Here is a 20,343-nt window from a genome sequence, read left to right on the forward strand (position 1 = left end):
TAAATTATTACATTTACTTTTTTTCACAGTAGCAAAGGAATTTCTGAAGACATCAGCCTTCCCACTCTGAATTCACACAATAATTTGCTAGTGTAGCCCTCAATAGCCCTTACCACTTCTCCAGAAACCACTTAAGCTTCTTGACCATTTCACCCCTGAAACAATCCTAGGACATAATACAATAGGTTGCACATTTTAAAGAGGAGAAAGAACAAAAAAAAAGGGCAATGATTTTCATCATTCAAGATTCCCTTCAGTAATTTATTTGTTCTGATCATCTTGTTAGGATTAATTTTCCTTCCATTCCATTTTATATTTTGCTTATTTTGCATTTATTTCATTTTATCTTCTATTTTAATTAGTATATATTTTTGGTTTTTCTCCCTGCCTCCTAGACTTTCTCAGCTGGACTTCATACCTGGACATACAACCCAGAAACTTATTTACACGATAATTTTCCTAATTTCCTCAAGGAAGGTACATAACTTGTACCATTCTAGATGCCTAGGAAAAATATTAACTCATTACATATAATAGATGCACTAGGTTATGAAAGCTCAGTTCTCTCTTGGACACCTGGTTGAGAAAGGCTCTGCATTAGACGTCACCCAGCATAGTTCATTATACATAGAAGGCACTCAATAAGTGTTTTTGTAAACAAACAGATAAATGAATGGCTCTAAACTTTTAAGTGTGAGCTTTGAATTCATTTTAAGATCCATTCAGTCCACACTTTAACAGAATTATTTTTTAGTAGTAAGTTTACTTTCTCTGCTTATCTACTGAGGACATAAAAGCTTTTCAATGCTCAGAAGTAAATAAAATACGAGATAGAAAATTTAGCATCAGATTGTTCCAGTCTTATCAAAATTCTAGAATTATTTATTAAGGGACTTCATTATTTTGACTATTATACACGTACAGATACTTGTAAGCATTAACACTTTGGCCTTAATAAAAGATCTACAATAGCTACACTTATTTATTTTGTGTCAGAAATTGCATTAGTATTTTATCTGTATTTTCAAATTTAATCATTTTGTTAATAATATCAGATAGATAATATTGCCTTCTCTTTATAAGTATGAAAACTGAAGCTCATAGATGTTAAAAACTAGCCCAAGGTTAAATAGTATGTGGAAAGGTTAGCATTGCAAACCAGAGATATCTAATGGTAAAATATCATTCTTTACATTTTGGGACACTATTATCCCACAGGTACTTTGCGTAAATAAAAGTTCGGATATATCTAATATATGACTATGTACCCTCTTCTACTCATGGATAGAGTTATATTTTGCATATTGTCAACATAAAAAGAATTTTATTGGCCAGGTGCAGTGGCTCACGCCTGTAATCCCAGCACTTTGGGAGGTGAGGCTGGCAGATCATGAGGTCGAGAGATCGAGACCATCCTGGCCAACATGGTGAAACCCCGTCTATACTAAAATACAAAAATTAGCTGGACATGGTGGTGTGTGCCTGTAGTCTCAGCTACTCAGGAGGCTGAGGCAGGAGAATCGCTTGAACCCAGGAGGTGGAGGTTGCAGTGAGCCGAGATCATGCCACTGCACGCCAGCTTGGGTGACAGAGCAAGACTCTGTTTCAAAATATATATATATATATTAACAAAATGTAGTGGATATTTAACTATCAGTGCTTGAAAGAAAGGAGTGAATAGTTTCTTCCATTTTCACTTTCATTCTAATGACCAGCCACTTCTTTTTATTACTTTGTCTATTCTCTAATCCTCACATGAATATAAAGTCCAAGCCTTTGGAAACCAAATGATAAAGTGCAGCTGGACTCTTCGACTATTATCTTCATTCCTATCTGTCTCCAATAGGTAAATGGATTTTGGACCAAAATATAAGCCTTAGAAACCAAAACAAACGAGGCATTAGCAAAGGAAAGTTTTGCAAACCTAGACTTACAGATTCTTGAGAGACTTCAAAGCTCAGGATGAAGGGAAAAGTTTACTTCTGAAGAAAGTGAGTAGAGAAGGCATTTGAAAAGGTCACAGCAGGTTCTAATGCAGAGGCAAAGCCAAGTTTAATGGCACTCCATTCACACTCAGAGAAGATGTCTACCTGAATCTATCTAGTCGTCCTTTCATTCATTGATTCATTCCAGAAATATTTACTGACCACTTTCTAGGTGACCTTTGTTGATAAGAGTAGTTTCCTGTCAGTTTAAGGGCAGAGGTCAAATGAGGAGTCAGTCACTGCAAAACCACGAGGGGTAGGAGTTTGGAAGGATAGTATTACAGTCAATTCAAATGAAAGCTATTCCTTCTTTTATTTAGGAAATGCCTTCCGACCTCCATATCTAGAACTTGACTTGTCTTTTAAAATTATGAGAGATCTGGGCATTAGGTTACTATTAGGTTACCATACCATGACATATTTAGGTTTTGGTGCCAGAAAAGACTCCTCTGGTACTTATTTATTGTGTGGTCTTAGACCAACACAGTCCAATAGAAACATAAAGTGGGTCATATATAATTCAAAATTTTCCTGTAGTCCCAGCACTTTGGGAGGCCGAGTTGGGCGGATCACCTGACGTCAGGAGTTTGAGACTAGCCAGGTCAACATGGTGAAACCCCAGGAGAATTGCTTGAACCCAGGAGGTGGAGGCTGCAATGAGCCGAGATCACGCCATCGCACTCCAGCCTGGGCGGCAGAGTGAAACTCTGTCTCAAAAAAAAAATTCTAATTGCCACACACAAAAAAGTAAAAATAAACAGATACAATTAACACTCATAGTATTTTTTTTTTACTCCACTATATCCGACATATCATTATTTCAACATGTAGTCAATTTAAAATTACTGAGATTTTCTTTTCTTCATTCTTTGTGTGCAGTATGTAGTGTTTATTTTACACTTACAGCACATCTCAATTTGGCTTTGAAAGAGCCACATTTCAAGTGTGTGGTAGCCACATGTTGCTACTGCATTGCATAGTGCAGATCTAGACTTTAAATATAAGCAGTGGATAAAAATGTCGAAGAGAAACAAGATTTGTGTCTTTCGTACTCAAGACCAAAAAGTAAATTGCTTATATCTTCCTATCCTAGCTTAACACTTCATACAGACTTCATTTTATATTCTGATGATGTACATTGAATAGAATAGCAGTAATATTGTTTCATCCCTTTTTACAGTCAACTTCACATGAATAGACAAATTCAAAAGTATGATGTTATAACAGCACCATCTTGTGGTGTTGCGTTTACATTGCTGAAGCAGAATTGGGGAAAAACGGAATAATGCCAATCAAAATAGAATTAGGAGTTCAAGAAATTAGTAGAGGTACTATCATTTTTCTTTCTCTTATATGCAGTCTTCTTTTTTTTTTTTTTTTTTTTTTTTTTTTGAGGCAGAGTTTCACTCTTGTTGCCCAGGCTGGAGTGCAGTGGCACGATCTCAGCTCACCACAACCTAGACCTCCCGGGTTCAAACGAATCTCCTGCCTCAGCCTCCCAAGTAGCTGGGATTACAGGCATGTGCCACCATGCCCGGCTACTTTTCTATTTTTAGTAGAGACGGGGTTTCTCCATGTTGGTCAGGCTGGTCTCGAACTCTTGACCTCAGGTGATCCACCCACCTCAGCCTCCCAAAGTGCTGGGATTACAGGCGTGAGCCACCGCACCAGACCTTATACGCAGTCTTTATGGCAGATCTTCAAGTTGTATATACTGGGTATAACACACTTTCTGGACATAGGACATGAAAATGCTAGTTTCTGAATTCCAGATAACACTCCAACGTGAGCGTTGGAGAACGGCAAGCAGGCTTCAGTGCTAGTATGTTAATATGGTATTTGTTTCACCGAATTGTGTGAGACGAAAGCTGAGAACACCCACAAAACACCAGTGCATATGAACACACTGAAATTTTAACACTAAAGGTTAATCCCCGCCATTTATAAATGCCAACTGAGCTACTACAGGGCTGCCAACCCTAAACTTTCTTCATTAGAATAAACGTTTCAATGAAGCTGCATCTGCCATCAAATAATCACTCAACCAATCTGAAATTCCAGTTGGTCCCATACTATGTTAGGATGGCCAGATATAACCATGTGAGAACATAGCCTGGTAAGTGACCAGAAGTCACTCCAGAGCTGGCCTTCAAGCTCAGTCCATATTTCGCCAGGGTAAGCTTAAGGACCTTTCTGAGTCTTGCTTGTATTCTTGCCACAACGTAAGCCATCTAATGACTCTTTCAAAATAGACTTTATTTAATTCAATCTAGAAAACACATAGGTCTTCTTTGGATGCTGGAATACAAAGAAAAGTTTCAGTAAGCTTGAAGCTAGTAGAAGGACTTTCTGTAAAGAATGAATAATTTTTAAAAGTAGCATATATATCACAGGAACCATGAAAATACATCTAGACTTCATCCATTCTCCCTTATGTAACAGGCTCAAAATAGTCCATTTTTGTGATTAGACCAGTCTTAAACCTATTTTGGCCTGGGGAGAGTGAGCTCTTTTTTGAAGAACACTCTATACAGCCACAAGGTGGCTGTCATCCTGTACCTAAGCCAGTATCAATTCCATGTCAACAATTACATGTTTCAGAGTCCTGGGGAAGACCTAGTTTTTTCAATATTAGTTACTATAGCAAATCAATAGATGTAAGACAACTGCTCATCTTTCTCTTGCCCAATTCTCCTAGAAGGGTGGGCCCACTCCTATTAGTTATTTATTCCTGCATAACAAGTTATTCCAAAACTTAGAAGCTTAAAACAACAAATGTTGGTTGGGCACAGTGGCTCACACCTATTATCCCTGCACTTTGGGAGGCTCAGGTGAGTGAATCACTTGAGGTTAGGAGTTTGAGACCATCTTGGCCAACACAGTGAAAACCCATCTTTACTAAAAATATAAAAATTACGTGGCGTGGTGGTGCATGCCTGTAATCCCAGCTACTTGGGAGGCTGAGGTTTCAGTGAGCCAAGATTGCCCCACTGCACTCCAGCCTGGGCAACAGAGCGAGATTCTATCTCAAAAGTCAGGAATTTGGGAGCAGTACGGCTTTGTAGTTCAGGTTGCACTCAGAATGTCAGCAGGGACTAAAGTTGCCAAAAGGCTTGCCTGGAGCTAGAGAATCTGCTCCTAAGAAGACTCACAGACCTAGTAATTGGCAGGAAGCCTCAGTTTTTCTCCACTCAGGACTTCCAAAGACCTCAGTTTCTCATAGTGTAGGCTTCTCCATAGGCTGCTCATAATTGACAGCTAGCTTCCTGCAGAGTGAGTGATCCAAAAGAGAAAAAGAGAGGCAGAAATCACAAGGTCTGTTATAATCCAGTCTCAAAAGTGACATGCCATCTCATAGACCAAACATGATACAGCATGGGAGAGGATTACACAAAGATGTGAATACCAAAAGGTTGGGATCTTTGGAGACAATTTCAGAAGCTGACTGCCACAGTCTCCTCTGGTCCTCAGTGACTCACATCCTTCTCACAGGAAAAATACATTTACCCTTTCCCCAGACTCTCAAAAGTTTGGAAAAAACTTATATTATCCCGTTGTAGCTTCAGCTCAAAAGACAGAATCATATTTAAATTAGGTCCTGGTATAGATGAGGCTCTTCAAGTATGTTCCTCACATAGAATTCCTCAAGTATGGTTCCTCTCAATTTAAAAATCTATAGACTAAAGGAATAATTTATCTGTCCTTCAAATACCCAACATACAGTGGTGGCACAGCCAGAGGAGTGCCCTATGATCAAGAACAAGTCAAAGATGTCCACTGTTATCACTTATATTCAACATTGTATTTGAAGTTCCAGCTAAAGCAATTAGACAAGAAAAATAAATAAAACCCACCCAAACTGCAAAGGAAGAACTGGAATCCTTATACCTTGCTGGTGGGAATGTAAAATAATGTGCTGCTGTGAAAAACAGTTCAGCAGTTCCTCAAAAACCTAGATGTAGAGTTACCATATGACCCAGAAATTCCACTCCTAGGTAAACCCAAGAGAAGTGAAAACATATGTTGACATAAAAAACTTGTATATTAATTTTCTTATAAGCAGTATTCATAATAGCCAAAAAGTGGAAACAAGTCAAACATCTATTAACTGCTGAATGTATAAACAAACCGTAGCATATCTTTACAGTGGACTATTGTTTAGTTAGAAAAATAAACGATGTACTTATATATGCTACAACATGGATGACCTTGAAGACATTATGTTAAGTGAAAGAAGCCAGGCCGGGTGTGGTGGCTCACACCTGTAATCCCAGCACTTTGGGAGATCAAGGCAGTTGGATCACCTGAGGTCAGGAGTTCTAGACCAGCCTGAACAATATAATGAAACCCCGTCTCTATTAAAAAAAAATACAAAAATTAGCTGGGCGTCATGGCACGCCCCTGTAGTCCCAGCTACTCGGGAGACTGAGGCAGGAGAATCGCTTGAAACAGGGAGGTGGAGGTTGCAGTGAGCCGAGATTGCGCCACTGCACTCCAGCCTGGTGACAGAGCAAGACTCCGTCTCAAAACAAAACAAAACTTAGGAATTTGAAGAATTCTCAGCCTGGCCATGTGGTAGAGAATGAAAGAATATTTTCAGGAAAGGGAACCAAGAGTGTGGCCAAGTAACTGATTGATAGGGAGATTAGTATGGATAGAACAAAGCCAGAGCTATTATTTAGGACAATGGGAGAATAACCTCAAAGGTACTTTGGAGATTACTAGCATAGCCCCTCCCATCATAGGCCCAGAGTGTCATGATCTGAGGGAAGGAAATCCTGCAAAAGAGAGCCTAGGGTGTCCTGAAGATCTTGGGGTTTACTCCCCAGGGCTGCCTCAAGTCTCTGCTTCCCACATTCTGATGCAGTACTCCTTGACCACCCCAGGTATGGTTTAAAGGGGTTCAGGTGTAAGTGGCAGTTTACACCTTCAGAAGGTGTAAGTGGCAGTATCCACATGATGTTATGTCTGCAGGTGTGCAGAATGCAAAAGCTGTGGGGGAATGGTTTCCTCCACCTAGATTTCAATGAGCATCAGGGACAACCTGGGAACACAGGCAGTAGACTGCTGCAGGGCTGGAGCCACCATCGAGAGCCCCCACTAGGGCAATGGCTAGTAGAGCTATAAAGGTGGGTCCACCCCCAAGACACCAGGACTACAATGTGCAACACCAGCCTGGGAGAGCTGCAGTCACCTGACTCCAACCCATATACCCAGCAAAGCCATAGGAGTGGAACTAGCTGAGGCCTTAGGGGCTCAGCTCCCACCCCAGTGTACCCAGAAGGTGGGACATAAAGCCAAGGAGGATTATTCTCGGAGCATTAAAATTTAATGTTGTTGGCCTGGCTCAGTGACACTCATTCCTATAATCCCAGCACTTTGGGAGGCAGAGGTGGGTGGATTGCTTGAGCCCAGGAGTTTGAGACTAGCCTGGGCCACATAGCACAAACTCCTATCCCTATATTAAAAAAAAAAAAAAAAAAAAAAAATTGTTGGGCACAGTAGTGTGCATCTGCAGTTCCAGCTACTCTGGAGGCCAAGGTGGGAGGATCACTTGTGCCTGGAAGGTTGAGGCTACAGTGAGCTGTGATCTAGCTACTGCACTCAGCCTGGGCAATAGAGTGAGAGCCTGTCTAAAAAAATTAAATTGATAACATTGTTTACCACATTGGCTTTTGGACTTACTTGGGACCAGTTATCTCTTTCTCCTTGCTTATTTTTCCCTTTTGGAATGGGAATGTTGATGGTGATTGTGAATCCTAGGTTTTTATCTTCTAGGTTAAAAGAATTTAAACAAGAGACACACAGCAATAAACAGTATGAAGCAATATACTGCAAAAGAGTAAGTATATTCTGAAAGGCAGGTGCAAAAGCAATAGTACACTCTGAGAGCTGAGTCAGAGTAGGCTGCTCGAGAATGAGACAGCATTGACTATTACAAGGGAAACTCTCTTTATGGAAGTCTTACATGATCATTCATAAGGGGGTGGGAAAAGGCATTGCTATTGGGTTGGTGCAAAAGTAATTGCAGTTTTTGCTGTATTTTTAATGGCAGAACCACAATTACTTTTACATCAACCTAATAGTAAGTATATTACAGGTGGTTCTCTGGGTACACATGCTCACTACCTGTATATGCTTGCTTTGTTTTTGTTTTTGTTTTTGTTTTTGAGATGGAGTCTCACTCTGTTGCCCAGGCTGGAGTGCAGTGGGGCAATCTCGGCTCACTGCAACCTTCACCTCCCAGGTTCAAGCAGTTCTCTTGCCTCAGCTTCCCACGTAGCCAGGATTACAAGTACGCGCCTCTACACCTGGCTAATTTTTGTACTTTTGGTAGAGATGGGGTTTCACCATGTTGGCCAGGCTGGTCTCGAACTCCAGACCTCAAGTGATCCACCCACCTTGGCCTCCCAAAGTGCTGGGATTATAAGTGTGAGCCACTATGCCCAGCCATGTACATGTTTGTTTATACACTGTGGGTCCCATTCACATCTTAAATCTCCTCCCAGTGGTGTGTTTTTTACTATTATAGTGAGCAGTGAGTCAGTCTGCGGACAAGTAAAATTAAAATGTGCATACTGTCTACAGGATAAATTTCCTGGCCAGGCGCAGTGGCTTATGCCTGTAATCTCAGCACTTTGGGAGGCTGAGGCGGGTGGATCACTGGGTCAGGAGTTCGAGACCAGCCTGGCCAACATGGTGAAACTCCGTCTCTACTAAAGATACAAAAATTAGCTAGGCGTGGTGGCGCATGCCTGTAGTCCCAGCTACTCGGGAGGCTGAGGCAGGAGAATAGCTTGAACCTGGGAGCCAGAGGTTGCAGTGAGCCGGCATCATGCCATCGTACTCCAGCCTAAGCGACAGAGCGAGACTCCATCTCTAAAAAAAATAAAAAAAGAAAAATTCCTACTGAGGATAGTTCTGTGCTTGATTATGAAGCCAGTAGTGAGTGCTCTTTGTTTGTTTGTTTGTTTTCCAGAGTGCTAGGGTTTTATCACAAATGGAGTTGACTGCTAGAGAGGCCCTTCTCCAATCTTTCTTCTGTACCCTCTTCCCTCCCAAAGACATCCCTCCAGGGGAAGTCAGTAGGCCATTAGAAAGGAGAAATATGGAGAGTGAAAAGGGGCACTGCTTTTGCCAACATCCTCTGAAACAACCACTGAGTCCTTTGGGCTCCAGTTGAGAATCTTCTAGTGAAAGAGGTTTAGCTCTCATCTTCAAGGTCCTTCATTTCTACATCCTGGGGGGCTTTTGTCTTCTTTTGCATTTTGAGCTGCGGTTCCATAGTCCTGGCTGGCTTTGAGGGGCTTCCACCTCTATGGTTGCCTTCTCTATCTGGGCAAGCCGGATCTGCTGGAGGAGTTTTCTAGGCTTCTTCCCCTACAGAGTAATGTTGGCACGTGCACTGGATGCCTGCTTCTTGAGGTGGTGCCGCGTGATCAGCGCTTGGTCTATCACAGCCCGAACCACCCAGTGCCTCAGACGCTGCTCGCGGTTCAACACCCGCCTGCGCTGATCAGCTTTTTCTTCAGCTCGGTTCGGCGCCAGTTGATTTCCCCCCCCCCCCGGGATCCCCCACAGTCGCTCGACGACGCCAATACGCGGTCCGCACTTCCGCCTGGGGTTTGTTGTATTGGTGTGGTTTTCACGTCCCAAGGACATGGTTGTGGGGCTTGCTGTGTTGATGGCGCAGTCGCTGAGTCCCAAAGACATGGTTACTTCCCTGACTACCTGTCTTGCCTCAGGAATGTCTATGCTATGCCTGTCCCACCACTGTGTTTTGGAAGCACATAACGCTTGGAAGCACGTAACTTGCTTGATTCCACAGGCTCACGCCTGAAGGAAATTGCCTTCTTGCCATCTTGCCTTGACTTTCGCCTGTATCTGATTTAGATGAGACTCTGGGCTTTGGACTTTTGAGTTGATGCTGGAATGATTTTTAAGACTTTTGGGGGCTATTAGATGAAATGCATGCATTTTGTGAGAAAGACATGAATTTTGGGGCCCAGGGGAACAAAAAGGCTATGGTTTGAATGTGTCCTCAAAAAAGCATGTGTGGGCTGAGCACCGTTGCTTACACCTGTAATCTCAACATTTTGGGAGGCCAAGGTGGGAGGATTGCTTTAGCCCAGGGGTTCAAGACCAGCCTGAGTAACATGGTGAGACTCTGTCTCTACCAAAAAAAAAAAAAAATCATAACAAAAACTTAGCTGGGCATGGTGGTGTACACCTGTAGTCCCAGCTACTGGGGAGGCTGAGGTGAGAGGATCAGTTGAGTCTGGGAGATTGAGGTTGCAGTGAACCATGATCGTACCGCTGTACTGCAGCCTGGGTAGCAGAGTGAGACCCTCTCTCAAAAATAAATTAATTAATTAAAAGCATTTGTTAGAAACTTAATTTCCAGTCTAATAGTGTTGAAAGGTAGAACCTAATAGAAGATGTTTAGGCTATAAGGGCTCCACCACTTATAAGTGGATTAAGGTTGATTACAAAGGGGCTTCAGGCTGCAAGTTCAATCTCTTGCCCCTTTTTATTTTTTGGAGGTGGAGTCTAGCTCTGTCACCCCCAGGCTGGAGTGCAATGGCGCGATCTTGGCTCACTGAAACTTCCGCCTCCCAGGCTCAAGCAATTCTCCTGCCTCAGCCTCTGGAGTAGCTGGGATTACAGGCGCATACCACCACACCCGGCTAATTTTTGTATGTTAGTAAAGACGGGGTTTCACCAGGTTGCCCAGGCCGGTCTTGAGCTCCTGACCTCAGGTGATCTGCCCGCCTCAGCCTCCCAAAGTGCTGGGATTACAGACGTGAGCCACCACGCCTGGCCTTCTTGCCTTTTCTTTGCCCTTTTGTCATAAAATAGTGCAGCAAAAAAGGTCCCTGTAAGATGTCAGCCCCTTGATCTTGGACTTCTCAGCCTTCTGAACTGTGAGCCAATAAATTTCTGTTCATTATAAATTACCCCGTTTCAGATAGTCTGTTATAGCAGCACAAAATCAAGTGAAAAACTCAGTGAATAACCCTATTAATGTCTTATTGAATTCAGTTTACTAGTATTTTGTTGAGGATTTTTGCATGTATGTTCACCAGAGATTTTGGCCTATAATTGTCCTTTTTTGTAATGTTCTTGACTGGCTTTGATTTCAGTAAAGTTGCAGGATACAAAATTAACATATTAAAATTAGTATCATTGCTATACACTAACTATTCACAAAAGAAATCGAATAAACAATCCTATTTGTGACAGCATTAATGAAAAACTTAGAAATACATTTAACCAAGAATACAATTAACCAAATACATTCAGTGTATGAGAGATCCATACATTGAATACTATAAAACATTGATGAAATAAATTTAAGAGAAAAACAAATGAAAATATATACAGTATTCATGGATTGGAGGAATTAACATTGTTAAAATGTCCATATTACCCAGTGATCTACAGATTCAATGCAATCCGTGTCAAAATTGAAATGACCTTTTCCCAGAAATAGAAAAGAACAACCCTAAAGTTTGTATAGAAAAACAAAAGACCTCAAATAGTCAAAGCAATTTTTAGCAAAACAAAGCTGGAGGCATCACACTACCTGACTTGAAAATGTACCAAAAAGCTATAATAATCAAAACAGCCCATACTGTCATAAAAGCAGACATATAGACCAAAGAAATAGAAAACGGAGCCCACACATTTACAGTCAACTGATTTTCAGCAAAGCTGTCAAGGACATACAATAAGGAAAGGACATTCTCTTCAATATGTTGGGAAAATTAGATATCAACACACAGAAGAATGAAATTAGACCCTTATCTTGTCCCAAGTACACAAGTCAAATCATAATGGGTTAATGTCTTAAATATAAGATCTGAAACTATAAAATCACTAGGGGAAAACAGAGGGAAAGAGCTTCTTAACACTGGATTTGGCAAAAATTTTTTGGATGCAACCCCAAAAACACATGCAACAAAAGCAATATTAGACTAATTGGATTGCACCAAACTACTGAGCTTCTGCACACCAAAGGCAACAATCAACAGAGTGAAGAGACTATCTATGGGATGGGGAGAAAGTATTTGCAAACCATACATCTGATAAGGGGCCAATATCCAAAATATTTAAGAAACTCAAACAACTCAATAGCAAGAAAACAACCAGTTTAAAAAATGGGTAGGAACCTGAATAGGTATTTCTCAAAAGAAGACATGTGAATGGCCAAGAGGTATATGAAAAGATGTTCAACATCACTAATAATCAATCAGGGAAATGCAAATGAAAGCCACAATGAGATATCATCTCACTAGAATAGTCCTTATCAAAAAAATAAAAGATAACAAGTGTTAACAAAAATGTAGAGAAAAGGGAAACCTAGTACATTGTTGGTGGGAATGTAAATTAGTATAATTATTTTGGAAAACAGTATGGAGGTTCCCCCCAAAATTAAAAATAAAACTATTGTATGATTCAACAATTCTCTTTCTCAGTATATAACCAAAAGAAATGAAGAGATATTCCCTCCTCCATGTTCATTTCAGTATCATTCATAATAGTAAAGATATGGAGTCAACCTAAGTGTTTATCAACTGATAAATGGATAAAGAAAATGTGATATATATACATAGCATGATACTACTCAGCCTTATGAAAAGAAAGATAGCTTGCCTTCCACATGGCAGTCTTGCAACAACATGGATGAATGTGGAAGACATCATCCTAAGTGAAATCAACCAGGCACAGAAAGACAAAAGACAAACTGAATGATCTCACTTTTATGTGAAATCAAGAGTAGAATGGAGGTTACCAGGGACTAGCATGGGTGATAGTGAGGTGGGAAATGGAGAAATATTGGTTAAAGGATAAAAAGCTTAGTTAGACAGGAGGAATAAGTTCTGGAGATCCACTGTGAAGCATGGAGGCAATAGTGAATACTAATGTATTGTATGTATATTTGAAGACTGCTAAGAACATAGATTTTTAAATGTTTGCACCACAAAAAAAAAAAGATAAGTATGTGAGGTGATGGATATGTTAAATCATTCTACAGTGTGTATATGTGTGTACATATATCAAAGCATCGTGTACCCCATAAATATATAGAATCATTTGTTAATTAAAAATAACTTTAAAATGACAAAAATAAAGATGTTTTCACATGTACAAAGGCTGAAAAAAATAAAAGACCAGTAGATCTGTATTATAAGAAAAATTAAAGGAAGTCCTTCAGGCACAAGGAAAGTTTTATCAGATAGAAATATATTTATTTCTACCCAAAGGAATGAAGATACTAGAAATGGCAACTGTGTGGGCAAATACAAGTATAAGAAAACTTTCTCATTACATAAATATCTTAGATGATAAACAAAGGAACAAAAATAATGTAGCATATGTATATATATTGCACTAACATGTATGATAACAGTACAAAGCTTAGAGGGAAGAAATACTATGGCAGTTTTATACTATATATAAAAGGATACAATAATATTTGAAGCTAGACTCAAATAAGTTAAAAAGAAATACTATAAATCCAAAAGTAATAGCTAAAATCACAAAATAGAATTATAGCTAATTAGCTAATAAACTAGATATAAAGGAACCATAAAAATAATCAAAAGATGGCAAAAAAGAGAAAAAATGGAACAAAGAACAATTACCAATTAGAAAACAAATATCAAGAAGGTAGGTTTAAATCCAACCATATCAATAATCCCATCAAGTGAAAATTGTCTAATTATCTCAAAAGACAAACATTTTTGAATTAGATTTAAAAAAATAAATGAATACTTGACTATATGCTGTCTGTAAGAAACACACTACCATAGAAAACTACAAGAAAAGTTAAAAATTGATGAAAAAATATACTATGCCAATATTAATTTCAAAAAAAAAACAAAACTGGAGTGCTTATTTTAACATAAAACAATGTAGATTCCATAGAAAAGCCACATCCAGGGATAAAAAGGTCATTTAAAAAAGATGAAGTACTCATTTTACTAAGAGAACATAATAATCTTAAATATTTATGCAACTAATGACAGAGCTTCAAAATACAAACAGCCTCTGACTTACAAATTTTCAACTTTACAATGTGCAAAAGGGATACACATTCAGTATGCTTTTTGACTTATGAAGTTGTGCACACATAAACACACTGTAAGTTCTAATAGTGGGTGTATCCAGACATAACCACATTGTTGAGGAGCGTCTGTACTTAAAAGCAAAAACTGATAGAATTACAAGAAGAAATAGACAAATCCACAATTACAGCTAGGGATCTGAATACTTCTCACTCAATAATAGCACAAATAGATAGACATCAGTAAGGATATAGAAGATATGGAGAGCACTATTAACCAAGTTGAGCCAATTGATATTTATAGGTCATTTTACCAAAGAACAGCAAAACACACCATATTCCCTTCATAGAGCATATTATAGGCCATAAACAAATACTCAATAAATTTGTAAGAATTGAGTCATACAATTGTTTTCTCTGACCACCATGAAATTAGAAGTTAATAAAAAGATATATGAAAAATTCCAGAATATTGGAAAAGTAAATAACAGACTTATATATAACCTACACATCAAAGAAGAAATCAAAAGGAAAATTATAGAACACTTATAAATGAATAAAAAGAAAAGGACAAAATATCAGATTTAGTGGTATGCTGCTAGAACAGAATTTGGAGGAAACTTTTAGGACTAAATATTTATATTAGGAAAGAATAAGGGTCTGAAATCAATGAACTCAACATTTACCTTAAGAATCCAGAAAAAGAACGTACAAAAAGGACAAATTAAAGTCCTTCAGGCACAAGGAAACAGAAGAAATAAAACAAAAAATCAATTATAAGGAAAAATAGGGAAAAATCTGAGACCAAAAATGAGTTATTTGAGATCCATCTAAGTGATAAACCTGTAGTCAGACTGATCAGTATAAGGGGAGAAAAGACAGAATTTATCAATATTGGAATGCAAGAGATGACATTAGTACACATTCTATAAATATTAAAGATACTAGAATATTGTGATGACTTTATTCCAATAAATACAATAAATTAAATTAAAAATGCATTGAAATATACAAACTACTAAAGCTCACTCAAGAAGAAATAGATAACCTGAATAGCCCTTTATCTATTAAAAAAACTGTATTTCAAACATCTTTTCACAAAGAAAATGACAGACCCATATGGTTCCCTTGTACAATTCCAGCAATAGTAAGGGAAGAAATAATACCAATTCTACACAAACATCCAGAAAATTGAAAAGAAAAGAATATGTCCCAAAGACATTGTATGAAAACTACAGACCAATATTCATCATAAATATAAATACAAATTCTTAACAAATATATATACATATTTAAATATATAATAATGTTTAAAAAGGATAATACATTGTGGTGAAGTGGCATTAACCCCAGGAATGTGAGATTGCTTTAACATTTGAAAATCAATCAATGTAATTCATATTAACGGATCCAGAGAGAATAACCATATGGTCGTATGAATTGACGAAGAAAAAAAATTGACAAAATCCAACAGCCATTTCTGTTGGAAATGAACTGTTGGAAATAAAAATTCTCAACAAACTAGGAATAAAATGGATCATCATCTTGATAAGAGGATATCTGAAAAACCTACAGCTAACGTCATTCTGAATGTTTTCCCCTAACATCTGGAACAAGGCAAGGGTATCTTCATCAACATTTTTTATTTCTATTTTACTGGCGGTTTTAGCCAGTACAAATTGGCAAGGAAGATAAATACAAACCATATAGATTGAAATGGAAGAAATAAAACTGTATTTATTTGTAGAAGACAAAAATCACCTACAGAGAACAAGTGATAGACTTTCAATTATAACTGAGGTTTGCAAGGTTGCAGAATACAAGATCAGTATGAGAATAAATTGTATTTCAATACATTAGCAATAAATCATTGAAAATTGAAATTAAAATGCCATTTACAATAGCACAAAAAGCAGGGATAAATCTGACGTAAAGTGCACAAGACATACAATGAAAAGATAAAACTTTGCTAAGAGAGATTTTGAAATATGGAAATCAGTGGAAGAACTCTATGTTAATGGATTGAAAAACTCGAGGTTGCTAAGATGTCAGTTCTGTATAAATTGATCTATAGATTCATTGTAATCCCTATCAAAATCCATCGTGTTTTTATAGAAATTGGTAAGCTGGTTATAAAATCTATGTAGAAATACCAAAAAACTACGATAGGCAAAACAACTTCAGGAAAAAGAGGGACAATTTTTTTTGGCAGAAAAGAAATAAAGAACTCTCATTACCTGATTTCAAGACTTATAAAGCTACAGTTATCCAGGCAGTGTGGTTTTGGAGTTCAGGAGACAAAGATATTAATTAAACAGAACAAAGTCCTGAAATAGTCCCTCATATGTATATAAAACTGATTTTTGTCCAAGGTGCAAAGGTAATTTGGTAAAGAAAGAATGGTCTTGTCAACAAATGGTGCTCAACAAGTGGATACCCACTTAGATCCACATATTCCACTATATTTCTTAGATACAGCACCAAAACTGTGATCCATAAAGGAAAAATAGATAATTTGAACTTTATATACAAAAACTTCCAAAGATACTGCTAAGAAAATGAAAGATCGCCAGGCGCGGTGGCTCATGCCTGTAATCCCAGCACTTTGGGAGGCTGAGGCGGGCGGATCACGAGGTCAGGAGATCGAGACCATCCTAGCTAACATGACGAAACCCCATCCCTACTAAAATTACAAAAAAAAAAAAAAAAAAAAATTAGTCGGGGGTGGTGGCGGGCGCCTGTCACTCCAGCTACTCTGGAGGGAGAATGACGTGAACCCGGGAGGCGGAGCTTGCAGTGAGCAGAGATCCCGCCACTGCACTCCAGCCTGGGCGACAGAGCGAGACTCCTTAAAAAATAAATAAATAAATAAAAATAAATAATAAATAATAATAAAAAAAGAAAATGAAAGTTAAGGCATACACTGATAAAGCACCTGTATCCAGAATATTTACTCTCAAATCTCAACAATGAAATAACACAATTAAAAAAGGGAAATAACTTTTTTTTCAAGTTCTTTCATGAGGTTGCAAAAGCAAATAATTTTAACATATCACCAAAATGTATGGAGGCAAATAACATGAAAGATGCTAAACATCATTAGAAATTAAAGAAATGAAAATTAAAACAGGATACTACTACACACTCATTAGAATTACTAAAATTAAAAAGACTAACAATACTGAGTTTTGACAAGAACATGAAATAAATAGAATTCCCACACACTACTTGAGAACATACAATGGCACAGCTACTTTGGAAAACACTTTGTTATTTTCTTAAAAAGCTGAAAATACATGCAGCATACCATTTAACCTTTCTACTCTTATTTACCCGAGATATGAAAATATAACCACTCACAAAGACTTGTTATGAATGTTTACAGTACCTTAGTTGTTGTTTTTTTTTTTTTTAATATATTCTTTAACTTCTGGAGTGCATGTGCAGAACGTGCAGGTTTGTTACATAGGTATACACGTGCCATGGTGGTTTGCTGCCCACATCAACCCGTCATCTACATTAAGTATTTCTCCTAATGCTGTGTCTGGAATTGGTGGTTTCTTGGTCTCACTGACTTCAAGAATGAAGCTGCGGACCCTCGCAGTGAGTGTTACAGTTCTTAAAGGCTGCATGCGTGTCCAGAGTTTGTTCCTTCTGATGTTTGGATGTGTTCAGAGTTTCTTCCTTCTGGTGGGTTCGTGGTCTTGCTGGCTCAGTAGTGAAGCTGCAGACCTTCACAGTGACTGTTATAGCTCATAAAGGCAGTGTGGACCCAGAGTGAGCAGCAGCAAGAGTTATTGCAAAGAGGGAAAGAACAAAGCTTCCACAGCATGGAAGGGGACCCCACCGGATTGCCCCTGCTGGCCCAGGCAGCCTGCTTTTATTTGCTTTTCTGGCCCCACCCACATCCTGCTGATTGGTCCATTTTACAGAGAGAGAGTGGTCTGTTTTGACAGGGTGCTGATTGGTGCGTTTACAATCCCTGAGCTAGACACAAAGGTTCTCCACGTCCCCACTAGATTAGCTAGATACAGAGTGTGGACACAAAGGTTCTCCAAGTCCCCACCAGAGTAGCTAGATACAGAGTGTCAATTGGTGCATTCACAAACCCTGAGCTAGACACTGGGTGCTGATTGGTGTGTTTACAAACCTTGAGCTAGACACAGAGTGCTGATTGGTGTATTTACAATCCCTTAGCTAGAGATAAAGGTTCTCCAAGTCCCCACCAGACTCAGGAGCCCAGCTGGCTTCACCCAGTGGCTCCCGCACCGGGGCCGCAGGTGGAGCTGCCTGCCAGTCCCGCCCCATGCGTCGGCACTCCTCAGCCCTTGGGTGGTCGATGGGACTGGGTGCAGTGGAGCAGGGGGCGGCGCTGGTCGGGGAGGCTCAGGCTGCACAGGAGCCCACGGAGGAGGACCGGTTGGGGAGGCTCAGGCATGACAGGCTGCAGGTCTCGAGCCCTGCCCCGCGGGAAGGCAGCTAAGGCCCCACGAGAAATTGAGCACAGCAGCTGCTGGCCCAGGTGCTAAGCCCTTCACTGCCCGGGGCTGGCGGGTCCGGCCGGCCGCTCCGAATGTGGGGCCTGCAGAGCCCACGCCCACCCGGAACTCTCGCTGGCCCACAAGCACCGCGCACAGCCTCGGTTCCCGCCTGCGCCTCTCCCTCCACACCTCCCCACAAGCTGAGGGAGCCGGCTCCGGCCTTGGCCAGCCCAGAAAGGGGCTCCCACAGTGCAGCCGTGGGCTGAAGGGCTCCTCAAGTGCCGCCAAAGTGGGAGCCCAGGCAGAGGAGGTGCCAAGAGCGAGCGAGGGCTATGAGGACTGCCAGCACACTGTCACGTCTCAATGCTATCCCTCCCCCAGTCCCCCAGTCCCAACAGGCCCTGGTGTGATGCCACCCCCTTCTCCTCATGTCCATGTGTTCTCATTGTTCAACTCCCACTTATGAGTGAGAACGTGGTGTTGTGTTTTCTGTTCTTGTGTTAGTTTGCTGAGATTGATGGTTTCCAGCTTCATCTATGTCCCTGCAAAGAACGTGAACTCATCCTTTTTTATGGCTGCATAGTATTCCATGGTGTATATGTGCCACATTTTATTTATCCAGTCTATCATTGATGGGCATGTGGGTTGGTTCCAAGTCTTTGCTATTGTGAATAGTGCCGCAGTAAACACACGTGTGCATGTGTCTTTGTAGTAGAATGATTTATAACTCTGGGTATATACCCAGTAATGGGATTGTTGGGTCAAATGGTATTTCTGGTTCTAGTTCCTTGAGGTATTGCCACACTGTCTTCCACAATGGTTGAACTAATTTACGCTCCCACCAATAGTGTAAAAGCTTTCCTATTTCTCCATATCCTCTCCAGTATCTGTTGTTTCCTGACTTTTTAATGATCGCCATTCTAACTGGCATGAGATGGTATTTCCTTGTGGCTTTGATTTGCATTTCTCTAATGACGGGTGATGATGAACTTTTTTTCATATGTTTGTTGACTGCATAAATGTCTTCTTTTGAGGAATGTCTACTCATATCCTTCACCTACTTTTTGATGGGGTTTTTTCTTGTAAATTTGTTTAAGTTCTTTGCTGATTCTGGATATTAGCGCTTTGTCAGATGGATAGATTGCAAAAATTTTCCCCCATTCTGTAGGTTGCATCTTCACTCTGATGATAGTTTCTTTTGCTGCGCAGAAGCTCTTTAGTTTAATTAGATCCCATTTGTCAATTTTGGCTTTTGTTGCCATTGCTTTTGGTGTTTTGTTCATGAAGTAATTGCCCATGCCTATGTCCTCAATGGTATTGCCTAGGTTTTCTTCTAGAGTTTTTATGGTTTTAGGTCTTATGTTTAAGTCGTTAATCCATCTTGAGTTAATTTTTGTATAAGGTATAAGGAAGGGATCCAGTTTCAGCTTTCTACAAATGGCTACCCAGTTTTCCCAACATCATTTATTAAATAGGAAATCCTTTCCTCATTGCTTGTTTTTGTCAGGTTTGTCAAAGATCAGATGGTTGTAGATGTGTGGTGTTATTTCTGAGGCCTCTGTTCTGTTCCATTGGTCTATATATCTGTTTTGGTACCAGTACCATGCTTTTTGTTACTGTAGCCTTGTAGTATAGTTTGAAGTCAGGTAGCATGATGCTTTCAGTTTTGTTCTTTTTGCTTAGGATTGTCTTGGCTATGTGGGGTCTTTTTTGGTTCCATATGAAATTTAAAGTAGTTTTTTCCAATTCTGTAAGAAAGTCAATGGTAGCATGATGGGGATAGCACTGAATCTATAAATTACTTTGG

The 20,343-nt window shown here is 39.6% G+C and overlaps 1 pseudogene; it reads right to left on the bottom strand.

Annotated features, from left to right (window-relative positions):
• Positions 1–9,162: 9,162 nt before the first annotated feature.
• On the bottom strand, positions 9,163–18,363 carry LOC112133827 (uncharacterized protein C11orf98-like; annotated as a pseudogene).
• Positions 18,364–20,343: the final 1,980 nt, after the last annotated feature.

Source organism: Pongo abelii, chromosome 5 (assembly GCF_028885655.2).
Source record: "Pongo abelii isolate AG06213 chromosome 5, NHGRI_mPonAbe1-v2.0_pri, whole genome shotgun sequence".
Taxonomy (NCBI): domain Eukaryota; kingdom Metazoa; phylum Chordata; class Mammalia; order Primates; family Hominidae; genus Pongo; species Pongo abelii.